Below are 13,063 nucleotides of genomic sequence, written 5' to 3'. Positions count from 1 at the left end.
AGGTGCAGAAGCTGAGGCTCTGCCTGAACTTAGAGGTGCAAAAGCTGAGGCTCTGCCTGGACTGAGAGGTGCAAGAGCTGAGGCTCTGCCTGAACTGAGAGGGGCAAGGGCTCAGGCTCTGCCTGAACTGAGAGGTGCGAGGCTGAGGCTCTGCCTGAACTGAGAGGGGCAAGGCTGAGGCTCTGCCTGAACTGAGAGGTGCAAGAGCTGAGGCTCTGCCTGAATGGAGAGGTGCAGAGGCTGAGGCTCTGCCTGAATGGAGAGGTGCAGAGGCTGAGGCTCTGACTGAACTGAGAGGTGCAGAGGCTGAGGCTCTGCCTGAACGGAGAGGGGCAAGGTTGAGGCTCTGCCTGAACTGAGAGGTGCAAAAGCTGAGGCTCTGCCTGTACGGAGAGGTGCAGAGGCTGAGGCTCTGCCTGAACTGAGAGGTCCAGAGGCTGAGGTTCTGCCTGAACTGAGAGGGGCAAGGGCTGAGGCTCTGCCTGAACTTAGAGGGGCAAGGGCTGAGGCTCTGTCTGAACTGAGAGGTGCAGGAGCTGAGGCTCTGCCTGAACGGAGAGGTGCAGGACCTGAGGCTCTGTCTGAACGGAGAGGTGCAGAGGCTGAGGCTCTGTCTGAACTGAGAGGGGCAAGGCTGAGGCTCTGCCTGAACTGAGAGGTGCAAGAGCTGAGGCTCTGCCTGAACTGAGAGGTGCAAGAGCTGAGGCTCTGCCTGAACTGAGAGGTGCAGAGGCTGAGGCTCTGCCTGAACTGAGAGGGGCAAGGGCTGAGGCTCTGCCTGAACTGAGAGGGGCAAGGCTGAGGTTCTGCCTGAACTGAGAGGTGCAAGAGCTGAGGCTCTGCCTGAACGGAGAGGTGCAGAGACTGAGGCTGCGCCTGAACTGAGAGGGGCAAGGCTGAGGCTCTGCCTGAACTGAGAAGTGCAAGGGCTGAGGCTCTGCCTGAATGGAGAGGTGCAGAGGCTGAGGCTCTGCCTGAACTGAGAGGTGCAAGAGCTGAGGCTCTGCCTGAACAGAGAGGTGCAGAGGCTGAGGCTCTGCCTGAACTGAGAGGGGCAAGGGCTGAGGCTCTGCCTGAACTGAGAGGGGCAAGGGCTGAGGCTCTGCCTGAACTGAGAGGGGCAAGGCTGAGGTTCTGCCTGAACTGAGAGGTGCAAGAGCTGAGGCTCTGCCTGAACGGAGAGGTGCAGAGGCTGAGGCTGCGCCTGAACTGAGAGGGGCAAGGCTGAGGCTCTGCCTGAACTGAGAAGTGCAAGGGCTGAGGCTCTGCCTGAACTGAGAGGGGCAAGGGCTGAGGCTCTGTCTGAACTGAGAGGGGCAAGGGATGAGGCTCTGCCTGAACTGAGAGGTGCAAGAGCTGAGGCTCTGCCTGAACGGAGAGGTGCAGAGGCTGAGGGTCTGCCTGAACTGAGAGGGGCAAGGCTGAGGTTCTGCCTGAACTGAGAGGTGCAAGAGCTGAGGCTCTGCCTGAATGGAGAGGTGCAGAGGCTGAGGCTCTGCTTGAACTGAGAGGGGCAAGGCTGAGGCTCTGCCTGAACTGAGAGGTGCAAGAGCTGAGGCTCTGCCTGAACGGAGAGGCGCAGAGGCTGAGGCTCTGCCTGAACTGAGAGGGGCAAGGCTGAGGCACTGCCTGAAATGAGAGGTGCAAGAGCTGAGGCTCTGCCTTAACGGAGAGGTGCTGAGGCTCTGCCTGAACTGAGAGGGGCAAGGGCTGAGGCTCTGCCTGAACTGAGAGGTGCAAGAGCTGAGGCTCTGCCTGAACTTAGACGTGCAGAGGCTGAGGCTCTGCCTGAACTGAGAGGGGCAAGGCTGAGGCTCTGCCTGAACTGAGAGGTGCAGGAGCTGAGGCTCTGCCTGAATGGAGAGGTGCAGAGGCTGAGGCTCTGCCTGAACGGAGAGGTGGAGAGGCTGAGGCTCTGCCTGAACTGAGAGGTGCAAGAGCTGAGGCTCTGCCTGAACTGAGAGGTGCAGAGGCTGAGGGTCTGCCTGAACTGAGAGGGGCAAGGCTGAGGCTCTGTCTGAACAGAGAGGTGCAAGGCTCAGGCTCTGTCTGAACGGAGAGGTGCAAGAGCTGAGGCTCTGCCTGAACGGAGAGGTGCAGAGGCTGAGGCTCTGCCTGAACTGAGAGGGGCAAGGCTGAGGCTATGCCTGAACTGAGAGGTGCAAGAGCTGAGGCTCTGCCTGAACGGAGAGGTGCTGAGGCTCTGCCTGAACTGAGAGGGGCAATGCTGAGGCTCTGCCTGAAATGAGAGGTGCAAGAACTGAGGCTCTGCCTGAACGGAGAGGTGCTGAGGCTCTGCCTGAACTGAGAGGGGCAAGGACTGAGGCTCTGCCTGAACTGAGAGGGCAAGGCTGAGGCTCTGCCTGAACCGACAGGTGCAAGGGCAGAGGCCCTGCCTGAACTGAGAGCGGCAAGGGCTGAGGCTCTGCCTGAACGGAGAGGTGCAGGAGCTGAGGCTCTGCCTGAACGGAGAGTTGCAGAGGCTGAGGCTCTGCCTGAACCGAGAGGGGCAAGGTTGAGGCTCTGCCTGAACTGAGAGGTGCAAGAGCTGAGGCTATGCCTGAACTGAGAGGTGCAAGAGCTGAGGATCTGCCTGAACTGAGAGGTGCAGAGGCTGAGGCTCTGCCTGAACTGAGAGGTGCAAGAGCTAAGGCTCTGCCTGAACAGAGAGGTGCAGAGGCTGAGGCTCTGCCTGAACTGAGAGGGGCAAGGGCTAAGGCTTTGCTTGAACTGAGAGGTACAAGAGCTGAGGCTCTGCCTGAACTGAGCGGTGCAAGAGCTGAGGCTCTGCCTGAACTGAGAGGTGCAGAGGCTGAGGCTGTGCCTGAACTGAGAGGGGCAAGGCTGAGGCCCTGCCTGAACTGAGAGGTGCAAGGGCTGAGGCTCTGCCTGAATGGAGAGGTGCAGAGGCTGAGGCTCTGCCTGAACTGAGAGGTGCAAGAGCTGAGGCTCTGCCTGAACTGAGAGGTGCAGAGGCTGAGGCTCTGCCTGAACTGAGAGGGGCAAGGCTGAGGCTCTGCCTGAACTGAGAGGTGCAAGAGCTGAGGCTCTGCCTGAACGGAGAGGAGCAGAGGCTGAGGCTCTGCCTGAACTGAGAGGGGCAAGGCTGAGGCTCTGCCTGAACTGAGAGGTGCAAGAGCTGAGGCTCTGCCTGAACGGAGAGGTGCAGAGGCTGAGGCTCTGCCTGAACTGAGAGGGGCAAGGGCTGAGGCTCTGCCTGAACTGAGAGGTGCAAGAGCTGAGGCTCTGCCTGAACTGAGAGGGGCAAGGCTGAGGCCCTGCCTGAACTGAGAGGTGCAAGGGCTGAGGCTCTGCCTGAATGGAGAGGTGCAGAGGCTGAGGCTCTGCCTGAACTGAGAGGTGCAAGAGCTGAGGCTCTGCCTGAACGGAGAGGTGCAGAGGCTGAGGCTCTGCCTGAACTGAGAGGGGCAAGGCTGAGGCTCTGCCTGAACTGAGAGGTGCAAGAGCTGAGGCTCTGCCTGAACGGAGAGGAGCAGAGGCTGAGGCTCTGCCTGAACTGAGAGGGGCAAGGCTGAGGCTCTGCCTGAACTGAGAGGTGCAAGAGCTAAGGCTCTGCCTGAACGGAGAGTTGCAGAGGCTGAGGCTCTGCCTGAACGGAAAGGTGCAGAGGCTGAGGCTCTGCCTGAACTGAGAGGTGCAAGAGCTGAGGCTCTGCATGGACTGAGAGGTGCAAGAGCTGAGGCTCTGCCTGAACTGAGAGGGACAAGGGCTCAGGCTCTGCCTGAACGGAGAGGTGCAGGGGCTGAGGCTCTGCCTGAACGGAGAGGGGCAAGGCTGAGGCTCTGCCTGAACTGAAAGGTGCAAGAGCTGAGGCTCTGCCTGAACAGAGAGGTGCAGAGGCTGAGGCTCTGCATGAACTGAGAGGGGCAAGGCTGAGGCTCTGCCTGAACTGAGAGGTGCAAGGGCTGAGGCTCTGCCTGAACTGAGAGGTGCAAGGGCTGAGGCTCTGCCTGAACGGAGAGGTGCAGAGGCTGAGGCTCTGCCTGAACTGAGAGGGGCAAGGCTGAGGCTCTGCCTGAACTGAGAGGTGCAAGAGCTGAGGCTCTGCCTGAACGGAGAGGTGCAGAGGCTGAGGCTCTGCCTGAACGGAAAGGTGCAGAGGCTGAGGCTCTGCCTGAACTGAGAGGGGCAAGGCTGAGGCTCTGCCTGAACTGAGAGGTGCAGGAGCTGAGGCTCTGCCTGAACCGAGAGGTGCAGAGGCTGAGGCTCTGCCTGAACGGAGAGGTGCAGAGGCTGAGGCTCTGCCTGAACTGAGAGGGGCAAGGCTGAGGCTCTGTCTGAACTGAGAGGTGCAAGAGCTGAGGCTCTGCCTGAACGGAGAGGTGCAGAGGCTGAGGCTCTGCCTGAACTGAGAGGTGCAAGAGCTGAGGCTCTGCCTGAACGGAGAGGTGCAGAGGCTGAGGCTCTGCCTGAACTGAGAGGGGCAAGGACTGAGGCTCTGCCTGAACTGAGAGGTGCAAGAGCTGAGGCTCTGCCTGAACTGAGAGGTGCAGAGGCTGAGGGTCTGCCTGAACTGAGAGGGGCAAGGCTGAGGCTCTGTCTGAACAGAGAGGTGCAAGGCTCAGGCTCTGTCTGAACGGAGAGGTGCAAGAGCTGAGGCTCTGCCTGAACGGAGAGGTGCAGAGGCTGAGGCTCTGCCTGAACTGAGAGGGGCAAGGCTGAGGCGCTGCCTGAACTGACAGGTGCAAGAGCTGAGGCTCTGCCTGAACGGAGAGGTGCTGAGGCTCTGCCTGAACTGAGAGGGGCAATGCTGAGGCTCTGCCTGAAATGAGAGGTGCAAGAGCTGAGGCTCTGCCTGAACGGAGAGGTGCTGAGGCTCTGCCTGAACTGAGAGGGGCAAGGATTGAGGCTCTGCCTGAACTGAGAGGGCAAGGCTGAGGCTCTGCCTGAACCGACAGGTGCAAGGGCAGAGGCCCTGCCTGAACTGAGAGCGGCAAGGGCTGAGGCTCTGCCTGAACGGAGAGGTGCAGGAGCTGAGGCTCTGCCTGAACGGAGAGGTGCGGAGGCTGAGGCTCTGCCTGAACCGAGAGATGCAAGGTTGAGGCTCTGCCTGAACTGAGAGGTGCAAGAGCTGAGGCTCTGCCTGAACTGAGAGGTGCAAGAGCTGAGGATCTGCCTGAACTGAGAGGTGCAGAGGCTGAGGCTCTGCCTGAACTGAGAGGGGCAAGGGCTGAGGCTCTGCCTGAACTGAGAGGTGCAAGAGCTGAGGCTCTGCCTGAACAGAGAGGTGCAGAGGCTGACGCTCTGCCTGAACTGAGAGGGGCAAGGGCTAAGACTTTGCTTGAACTGAGAGGTACAAGAGCTGAGGCTCTGCCTGAACTGAGAGGTGCAAGAGCTGAGGCTCTGCCTGAACGGAGAGGTGCAGAGGCTGAGGCTCTGCCTGAACTGAGAGGGGCAAGGGTTGAGGCTCTGCCTGAACTGAGAGGGGCAAGAGCTGAGGCTCTGCCTGAACTGAGAGGTGCAAGGGCCGAGGCTCTGCCTGAACTGAGAGGTGCAAGGGCCGAGGCTCTGCCTGAACTGACAGGTGCAAGGGCCGAGGCTCTGCCTGAACGGAGAGGGGCAAGGGCTGAGGCTCTGCCTGAACTGAGAGGTGCAGAAGCTGAGGCTCTGCCTGAACTTAGAGGTGCAAAAGCTGAGGCTCTGCCTGGACTGAGAGGTGCAAGAGCTGAGGCTCTGCCTGAACTGAGAGGGGCAAGGGCTCAGGCTCTGCCTGAACTGAGAGGTGCGAGGCTGAGGCTCTGCCTGAACTGAGAGGGGCAAGGCTGAGGCTCTGCCTGAACTGAGAGGTGCAAGAGCTGAGGCTCTGCCTGAACTGAGAGGGGCAAGGGCTCAGGCTCTGCCTGAACTGAGAGGTGCGAGGCTGAGGCTCTGCCTGAACTGAGAGGGGCAAGGCTGAGGCTTTGCCTGAACTGAGAAAATTACGTTTGATAGGCCATCTGGTCCTGGGGCATGAGAGGTACTAGCTTTCTTTATCAAGGTGACTATTACCTCCAAGTCGTGATCCAAATTCCAGACCGGCTGTGATTTAAAGATCTGTAATTCTAAGGAACCCGGTTCGGAGTATAACTTTTCAAAATGGTTTGTCCATTTATCCTCCGAGACAGCGTTTGATTGATCATTTGTCTGAGTGTTACCATTAGATTTAATCAAATTCCATACTGCACACAAATCTTTCTTACTGATGGCTTTAAGCATTCTTTCTGCATTCTGTTGGACCATAGAAACCGATTCCAACAAAGCCAATATTTATATTGGTTTTTCAGTTTCTTGATGAATGTGTCTATATCGGCCAAGGGGTTATTCTTAAGGAGCCTAATTGCATTCCTCAGAGCACGTCTTTTCACCACTAGCTGTATATAATCACCTGAGAAATTGAGCATGTGTGAAATTCCGAGAGGAAAATAACTTACTGTTTGTTCGTCGTATCAGGCCCTGGTGCTAACGTTTCAGCTGCACTCTCATTCTAGAGAAGCCAGAGACTGTGCTAAGCTTGACTTTACCATCATATCCTGTGCTGAAAACGTGGTGAAGGGAAGCCAAAGGCTTGAAATTCCTGACATATTATTTCTTGAACACTTCTTTCTTTTACAAAACATTGTTTCCACATTATTTGTATTTAGAGGTAAGGATTGGCAATAGGTTTATTAGTATAGGCACTTTTATTTTGACGAGACACCACTAGGACCTGCGGTATTATTTGATGGCCGTAGCTTGCTCCCATCTGTAGATTTAGGATTAGATGGGCGTTTCTCAAACCCTTTTTGAAGTTCAATAAACACCCTTGAATTGTGGTCACGTGTGTCTGTCTTACTGTTGATAACATGCCTTCCTTAGAGACATTTGGAGCATCATCAGACCTTCTTCAAATTAACATTGCTTGACTTGATGATCTGTTACCAAACCATTGAAATCTTGGCCTCAGATGCATCCTTCTATATGAAAGATAGAAGGGGCATGCTAGAAGGAAGTGCTCCAGTGATTCGACCCTATGCAGGCAGTATAGACATTTATTTGATTCCGTCGTAACCCATGCATTCCGTATTACTGCCACTGGTAGGATGCTAGGATGTTGAACCTTTATTTAGTATACAGCAACCTAGGTCTCATAATATCCAAATATGATTTATATCCCCTGCTGCTCTTATTCTCCAAATAGATTATCATTGCAGAAGTGAATACAGATCTCAAGAAGTCCTGATCCATTTTCTGCTGGTAGGTTGCTTCGATGATTTGTTTAGCGTTACCCCCAATGTCAGCAGGACACTGCCAGAGATCACTATGACCTATCAAACGCAGCCAACTTTTGACACACGAAAACCACTTCATACACAAAGCTCCTGGCTGCCCCCAAAATGTCAATACACGTATGTAGCTCCACTCTGCTCCACAATCTTATTCAATGTAAAATGGGTATTAGGGTCACAATGGCCCCTGTGGCAGGTAGAGCAATCTCCCCGTCGATTAAGATTGTGGATGTCCCACACGGGGGTCTTAGGGTGTTCTTTATTAAACCATTCTCAAATGTCCCCAATTTCCTACAGTTCGAGTGGCCCCAGAGCTCTGCACCATATAAGGCAGCCTGCTTGACTTGGGCCTTTTACATCTGAAGGAAGGAGGAGTTGAGTGGTAGAGGCCAGGAGGGAGGAGGAGAGGTCTGCCCACTCAGAGAGAAATGAGTTGATTTAACCAGGAGGCCGGTAGATGGTAACCACAGTAAGAGAATGGGTAGGCGAGAGAGAAAGCCTACAGCCAAGGCATTCAAAAGAGAAGTAAGTCTGAGTGGGAATGATAGAGGCAGGAATCCACTCAGGAAAGATCAAGGCTACCCCCCCCCCCCAACCGGGAGGATCTGGGTGCTGAGAGGATCTTGTAGCCATCAGGGAGGAGAGTGTATAAGCTCGTGACTGAGCTGGCCGTGAACCATGTCTTAGTAAGACCAAGGACATCAAGGTCTAGTTCTTCAAGGAGGTGGCAGATGTCAGAGGAGTGTTTGACGGCAGAGCAAGAGTTGAGAGTGGCAATATGAAGAAGGTTGCCAGCCTTAAAGACCTTCCGGGGAGGGGTACAGATCGGAGGTATGCCCTGTGGGGGAGAAAGAGCCCTCGGAGGGGCAGAGGAGGAGGAGGAGGAGAGTGAGGGCAAGGTAGCCAAGGGGGGAGAGGAGGGGACAGCAGGAGATGAAAGGAAATTGATGAGGCGAGGGAAGCGCCTATCAAAGAGGAGGAGATTGGCCTGAGGGCCTTGGACCATGACAGGGCCATTAGGTAGACATTAATGAATGTATCTATGTTAAATGGTAACCCTACCCCCTCACAAACCTATGAGAACAAATGCAGTTGCATTTTTCACCCAGGGGACAATTTAGAATCGCATCATACGCCAACAATAAAACAGGGATTTTGTCTCCAGCCAGAGCCGGGGCATCAGTGTTAGGCAGAATCCTGTGCAGTTCCCTTAGGGAGCACTACAGAAGATTAGGACTACAGGTGTGAGCAATAAATCCCCTTTGGTATCAGTCCGTACCACAAAGATTTAGTTGGTAGCTGTGGCTGAGTAGTCAGACTTATCTCAAGAGGGAGATGAGCAGTATTCAGGGTTTACACAATAGGCCTTCAGCACTTTGGAACAAGGAAACACTGACCAAAGCTTTGTAATAAAAAGGAATATATATTTATTTTGTACACTACTAATAAAACACCTTTATCACGGTTCTTAAGTAAGTTAAATTCAGTCAAAGAAAGTATACACAACTCCCTAGTTAAATTGTAGACAAGTTTGAGCAAGAGTGAAAACTGAGCAAAATGGCACAGTGAAAACCAAACACAAATGGCACTCTAGCAATTTCTTCCAAGGGAATGAAAACACAAGTCATATAGAAATATCTTCTTATAGACCCCAGCAACACTTCCCATGGGTTTGTGAACCAGTTTAGGCAAGGCAGTACATCAGTATAGCAAATACTTAAATGAAAACTGAGCAACATGGCACAAGGTTTAGAAGTGGGAAGGAAGGGGTGTTTATAAGAAGTAGGTGCACCAACACAGTTCTAGCTGAGAAGCAATCTAGTGAATACAGTTCTAACAAATGTAGCCAGAGTCTGTAGGCCTGTGCCAGAGTCAGTGGTACAGGGCAAGGGCCCAGGAGCAAAACGTTCTGCAGTCAAGTCTTTGGTTAACGAGGTTGAAAAGGTTGATGCAGAAGGTGAAAGACAATGTTAAGAGAGAGGGGCGGCCAACCCAACAGGTAGGTAAAGGATTTAAAACACCTTTAGCTCTACCACGCAGAAAGGGCAGCCTGGCAGAACAATGTACCTTATAAATGAAGAAGTGGCTCCTGAAGTGGCTCCTGCGGTGGCGGTTGTTCCTGGTAGTTCCTGCAGTTAGGGGGATCCAGCAGAGGAAGAGAGGCTCTCGTCGTGGAGGACTGTTCGTGTTACTGCACTACCCAGGGATGAAACCAGCCGCGGTGCTGCCCGACAAATAAAAGGTACGCTCCTTTAAATCGCGGTCCGGGTGGACGGGTGCCTGGCTACCCGGTGTCCAAGTAAAGGGTACTGGTGATTCGACCAGGGCAGGTCCAGGAAAGCGATTGGCAAATTGGTTGGCCCCACCAGCTCAAGGGAAGAAGGCTCTTGCAGATGAAGATCTTCTCTCATTGTGTGGAGAAAAGTGGTGAGACGCTGCAGCAGGGCTTCACTGGTGGTTCAGTTGTTGCAGATGTCTTTAGCTTCTCTCCTCTTCGGCTTCTGAGTTCCAGTGGCGACGTCTTGCTCTTCAGTCCTCAGGACCCTGTTTTTATGCAAAAAAAATGTGTACAGCCTAGCTGTCACTCACACAGTGGAGTGGTCATCTTGGTGGGAGACCCTCCAGCCTATCAGGATAGAGTGTGACATGGGTTGCTGAGGCAACCCTGTCCAGGGGTCCTACTCCCCCTCCCACACAATGGATCCACCCCAGACTCAGTGGCGCCGAAAGGAGGGCTTCTTGGCAGAAGCCCGCCAAAAGGACGAACAAAGGATCCCTGACCTGGGTTAGGAGTTTAGAGAAAGACACGAGAAAGAAGTTATATAAAAGTTCTGGCAAATAAAACCTACCAGAGTAAAGTTAATATTAAAATACACCGGCGGTATGTTAGAGGCTGTCAGAGAATGTGGTAGCCTCGAACAATGGGAAAATCCCATAGGAAAATATTCACGGTTGAATATTTACGGTAGTAACCACTGCCACCAGCCAGAAACATTTGAGAGAGGAACTGTACGGTACCCTCTCGAAAATGAACACAAGGGAAAATCTATTAACCCTTCCCAGTACCTCCATAGTAAGATGGGTTGTACTGGTTTAGTTCACAAAAATTGACTAGTAAAGTCAATGGGGACTTTACATGCCCTGGGAGACAGTAGCCAGTCCCAGGGTATGGAGTCTATGTTTGGGGGTCGCTACGACACCCCTGTGTCACTGCACGGAGGGTGCTGTGTAACACATCTGAGTAAAGATGGTTCCTATGTAGGTGAGAGAAACCCCATAGACATTAAACACAAAAATAGCCTAGAACACACATAGCAGAAATGTCTAAGAGTGGGGAAAAAGAGTCTCACTCTTAGCAGGAGAAAAAAAAACCTTAAAATCCAGCAAAGCTGCTGGGGGACTCTATAAGTAAGGGAAATTAGCCATAGAATGAGAATTCTCCCTATCAATCAGAGAGCACATTTACCAGTTTACTTATCAGGACATTAATTTAAAACAAAAAACGCAACGGTGGTGGAAAAAACGCAACCCTAGAGAACACCCTTTTCTACTTGGATAGGTTTGGTAGTCTCCTTCCTAAGCCCCACCCAATTACAGCATTATTTCCCTCGTACATTAGCAGTATAGCAGACAATAAGCGGCTTGGTAGGCCATTTAAACCAATATGAGATTTCCTTAAACTGACATTACTTTGAATGCTACTTACAAAAGGGTCGAGTTCAGAATAGGGAAAATAATATCATTCTCTTTTTGTTCAACATCATTATCTTTTTAATGTATGATAGAGGGTACTTTTTCTCATATATAATATATATTGTCAGTTTGGTTTACTATCCATCCCAGCGTTGTTTCACTGATAAATTTCGGGCGCTCCCTTTGAAGCGCAGACTGTTACTGCTAAACTTGCCCTATGGCAGGCCACTGCGCAGTATCATCGTACCATTCTCAGTGCCAAACAGATTCACAATGACTCACTTATTGAGACCTCCTGTATCTACGCCAAAGAGTTGTTTACAATTGTATGGAGTCTTTCCTCAGCTGCACCTGATCCTGTCCCACTTACGCAGGACCCATGAGATTCCTTGTCCCTCTTTTTTGTGGATTAAATTAGGTCCAAAATCAACTCCTCCTCTGTTCAGTTATTCAATCCGCATTCTCCTACAGAATCCTTGCCTGCCACTTCTTGGTCTACATTGTCTACTGTCTCTCCATTTGATGTCTCTGCGGCCATGTTCAAACTTGTCTGCCGCCCCTGGGCATCCAATTCCTGCTTTGTATTATTAAGGACATTCTGCCTCACTTTGTCCATCTGTTGCCAAAGCTGTGAACACTGCCTTGCTTATCAGGGTTATCCCCACTTCCCAAAGCATGCCACTGTTATCCTTCTGCTAAAAACAACTCCTTGGCCCCTTTGGTCCCAGCCGATCTCTCTCCTCCTTTTCTCTATGAAACTTCTGGAATACTTGGTCCGTTTTTTGCTCACCACACCTGCTCAATGCACCAGCAGGGCCCCTCCAACTACTCAGATGTGGGTTTGTCTTTCTCTATTTAGTGATGCTTCTTGAGATACTGTTTTTAAGATGTGATGTGCCTGTTTTGTTCATGATATATTTGTAGCCTATTTCTGTATTGTTTTCCCAGCTGTGACTGTCCTTCCAGTTCAGGGATCCTGAGCTCCCCACCCCTCCTCATCTTACCCTTGGGGATAGGTGTTTTCCTGCGTGCATAATGTGCATATGGCCAATGTCCCTAGTCTTGCTTCCTGTGTATACACACTGCCTATGTGTAGGTAGTTGCATGGTTTTGCATGGCTCCCCTATGCTGTAGCCCTGTCCTTGGCTACATGCTCCTTCATTTAGAGGTGTGTGCACACTTTCACCTGTTCCTTGTGCACTTACCACATCTTCCATCCAGATCCGCGGACTCTGCTCCTCAGCCGAAATAGCTCAGTTGGGAGAGCGTTAGACTGAAGATCTAAAGGTCCCTGGTTCGATCCCGGGTTTCGGCAGAACGTTTTGAACTTTGAGAGAACATATTTATTTACACTACCATTGACCTACCCACACCCCCTCGTAATTAAAGAAAACGACACCACTGGCGCGAAAGAACTGAGGCACGAGAATAACAAACGTCGTCATGGGAGTCCCGACAGGGCGGCATAGCAAGACACTGCACGGGTGGTACTCGCACACCAGGTACCAATGACCCGGTGCGCCCCCCGCCCCCTCCTGCAAAGTCACACACCACAGAGTACCCCTGCTCCGCTGCTCGGCAACCTGTGTGGTGTGCCCGAAAGGGGGCGGGCGATGGCTGGCAGCCTATCAGATAGGCCCGTGGTAGCTGACTCCCCGCCTCCTCGGTGGGTGGCAGCCTATCAGACAAGTCTATTATTGCTCATGCGCCGCCTCCTTGAGTGAGTGAGGGACGGTGGCTGGCAGCCTAGCCGCCTCCTTGAGTGAGGGACGGTGGCTGGCAGCCTATCAGAGAGGGCTGTTGTGACTCATGCACCGCCTCCTCCGGTGAAGGGACGGAGACTGACACCCAATCAGAGAGGGACGTGACTGCTCACGCCCCGCCTCCTCTTTGGGAGGCTCTATGGGCAGCCTATAATAGCGCACTGTGACTGCTCACGCCCCGCCTCCTCTGTGGAAGGGTTTATGGGCAGCCTATAATAGCGCACTGTGACTGCTCATGCCCCGCCCCCTCTTTGGGAGGCTTTATGGGCAGCCTATGATAGCGCACCGTGGCTGCTCATGACCCGCCTCCTCTTCATATAGGGCTTTTCCGCTGTGAGCCCC

At 52.9% G+C, this 13,063-nt stretch overlaps 1 non-coding gene across 1 annotated transcript; it reads left to right on the top strand.

The window, feature by feature from the left end:
- Nucleotides 1-12,200: 12,200 nt before the first annotated feature.
- Nucleotides 12,201-12,273, top strand: TRNAF-GAA (transfer RNA phenylalanine (anticodon GAA)). The gene has a single exon. It is a non-coding gene; the product is annotated as a tRNA-Phe (tRNA).
- The last annotated feature ends 790 nt before the right edge of the window (nt 12,274-13,063 follow it).

The sequence above is a fragment of the Ambystoma mexicanum genome, chromosome 10, assembly GCF_040938575.1.
Source record: "Ambystoma mexicanum isolate Mex_15411 chromosome 10, UKY_AmexF1_1, whole genome shotgun sequence".
In the NCBI taxonomy this organism is placed as follows: Eukaryota; Metazoa; Chordata; class Amphibia; order Caudata; family Ambystomatidae; genus Ambystoma; species Ambystoma mexicanum.
This window is presented reverse-complemented; position numbering and strand designations above follow the sequence as displayed.